The 3009-nt window shown below is 25.1% G+C and overlaps 1 long non-coding RNA gene across 1 annotated transcript; it reads right to left on the bottom strand.

The window, feature by feature from the left end:
- Positions 1 to 285: 285 nt before the first annotated feature.
- Positions 286 to 2742, bottom strand: LOC139425918 (uncharacterized). Its single transcript, XR_011637041.1, has 2 exons — positions 1606 to 2742; positions 286 to 1534 (listed from the first exon to the last, which is right to left on the bottom strand). It is a non-coding gene; the product is annotated as an uncharacterized lncRNA (long non-coding RNA).
- Positions 2743 to 3009: the final 267 nt, after the last annotated feature.

Here is a 3009-nt window from a genome sequence, read left to right on the forward strand (position 1 = left end):
TTAGCAGGAAAACTCGTAGTGCTGCCATCTGTTATCACATATATGAAAAAGAAACTATGTTTGAAATAATTCAGTTTTTTAGAAAAGTTTGTTATAAAGTTCATAATACGAAGTTAAACTAAATTTTAATAAAGTAAATTTTATTTTTCACCAAGTTAAAATGTATAGGCTTTTTTTTTGTTTAAAACAAATTTTAATAAAGAAGAAAAGTTTTAGAAACATATCATATTTATTTTTATCTAGGGTGACTTAGTTTTGGCTGACATAGCTGTAAGTTCAGTGAAATTTTCATTTTAAAACTTTTACATATCATAAGATATATTTAATTTTGTGGTGAGATACATAAATCATAATATTGCGATTTCCGCATATTTTAAAATCAATTTTATAAGCTAAGATAATACATTAGGACATTGTCAATAAATTTTTAATCTCTTTTTTTTAAGTGTTAGAGAATTCTTAATATAGATTTAGCTAAAGCACAATTTATAATTTATTGTATTGTGTAAAGATATAAATCAAAGGCTTAAGATATAGAATTTGGAAGAAAATTATAGGCACTTTGTAAAATGAAACAGATATGTGATGACCTACTGTACTATTAATTTTGTAAAATAAGTAGAATCCTCCGAATATATCACTTCATTTTTAGCTCTAGAAAAGTATTGTACTGTAATTAAATGTGAATATTATATATTTTGCTTTTCATATAGAAAGATATTCAATCGTCTGCTCGAAAATTTGCAATTGTTCCTTGATTGAAAATTTGTTTATGTATTTGTAGTTAATAATTTTAAATACCATCATATATATTACTTAAAAATATGTTTGACAATTTAAAAATTTATGTTTTGTTTTAGGATATATATAAACATGTATCAAAACAATCAATAATCATAATACGATTCATAAAGCTAAACTTTTATAGGGATGTACAATTTCAAAATCAAGCTCTTGGTGTATAAAGAATTCTACAATGTTCTTAAATATTTATGAAACTAATTATCTATTTCTGTTTAGGTAAAAATTAACTTGCGCTATTCTTTCTTTACCAGTTTATCTAGAAAATAAAGAAATAGAGTAAATAATTAAGTGGAAAAAAAACACTAGATAGAAAAAAAAACATTTATTAGATAAAAAAATATTTTGATCTAATAAATGTTAATGATCGCTTATTCTCTATCCGTTGCTTTTAAAATCAATTAATATACTGTAATTAAAAAAATAAAATCTTTGTGATATAAAAAAGAGGAAAATGAAAGTCTATGTTCTTTGATTCTTAAGAATGATCTGCAATGAGTATGAGCATCTTCTGTAGTAAAAGAGTGACCTTTTATCTAAATTTTCTCTTAAATATCTCTGATTTTTTTTAAGATGCGCATTATTGAAAAAATCATTATTTACACTTTCAGAAATTCAAAAAGTAATTTAAATATTTTATTGGGGACTTTTGATTTCAAAACTTAGACCTAATTTTCATCCAAATAAGATTTTAAAAAAAGTTTTTGCATTTTTTGAAGAATAAATATTTTACCTTTAAGAGCAAATCCATATCCGCAGATTTTAAAAAAAGTTTTTGCATTTTTTGAAGAATAAATATTTTACCTTTTAGAGCTAATCCAATAAATAATTTAAAAGAAATCTATTGGATAAATTATACAAGAATCTGCGTTTGATTATACTTGAAAAAAAGTGGAAGAAACATAATGATATGTGATTAAAATAAAATTAAATATTTCTTTTCAAATGAAACTTGTATTTGAATTTTTTTCTGAATTAAAAACAAATTTTTAAATTATTTTGTGAATTCAGTTTAAACCCCAAAATTGGGCATAAATCGCTATGGTCTTTTCTTATAAATTAACCTATAAAATACAAATGAAATCGTAACGAACTCTACAATCAATCTAAAATCATTTTTCCCCCGTTAAATTTATTTACAGAAATGTGAATTCTTTTTTACAATAAAGTTCGGGCATTTTCAAAAAAATAATAAAAAAAAAAGAACTTGTACTTAATTTCAATTTTCTTAATGAGAAATAATTGTTTTGCACTTTTATTTTTAAAAAATGGATCTAACTAAAAATGAATCTAATCAAAGTTTTGAAACAAAGCTCCTTTAGTCATTTTTACCCCCCCCCCCTCCTCCTGAAAAATAATTGGTTTAAGATAAACATGTAAGGGCTTCATTTTCTTTTTTTTTTCCGCATATGTTTTATTCTAGGATTTTTTCTTCGGTTAAGTTCAAAGTTTTCTTAATTTCTTTTTTCTGACTCAAGCGCTAGACTTCTTAATTTGTATTTTTTCACCTGAACATTGGTTAAAAACTTCTCATCTAAACAATTTCCCCTGCATATCACAAATAGGAGACTGTTTAGTGAAATTGAACGCCAATAAACGTCTTTGGCTGTATTTTGTTACCAAACTTGGCAGTAAAAATCACTCTTGGAAAACTTTTGGCAAACAGTGATATTTCAAAGAGACTGTGAAATCCGTGAATGATTTATCCTGCGAAGTTTTCAGACTTATTAAGTTATATTTTATTTTGTTTAGCTTTAACATTTCTGAAAGGCTGTGAATGGGCCAACTTACTCTTTGGCAGTAGTCTTTTAGTAAACTAACTGAGTAGCCTTATCAGCTGTAGTCACAGAACTGTTGTCATTAATTGTATGAATATTGTAAATGTTTTATTCAATGTCTTGGATTTTAACATGTGATCATTAAACATTCATTTTCAGTCTGTGCTTTTGTTATATATGCGTGTTTTTATCATTTTTTTAAACAATTTTTCTTCATTTTGAACACGATTCCACCTAAATACAAAATGTAGATATTTTGCAAGATTTCCTAATTAGCTTATGTAAATTTTACCGCCTTCGGGTAGAAATCTGTTATTCTACAAAGTTTATACGTAATATGCAGATTATCTAGGTAATATGCAGATTATCTAGGTAATATGCAGATTATCTAGAAAATATGCAGATTAACTAAGGTGATCCGTTAAAGTGC

The sequence above is a fragment of the Parasteatoda tepidariorum genome, chromosome 6, assembly GCF_043381705.1.
Source record: "Parasteatoda tepidariorum isolate YZ-2023 chromosome 6, CAS_Ptep_4.0, whole genome shotgun sequence".
Lineage (NCBI taxonomy): Eukaryota > Metazoa > Arthropoda > Arachnida > Araneae > Theridiidae > Parasteatoda > Parasteatoda tepidariorum.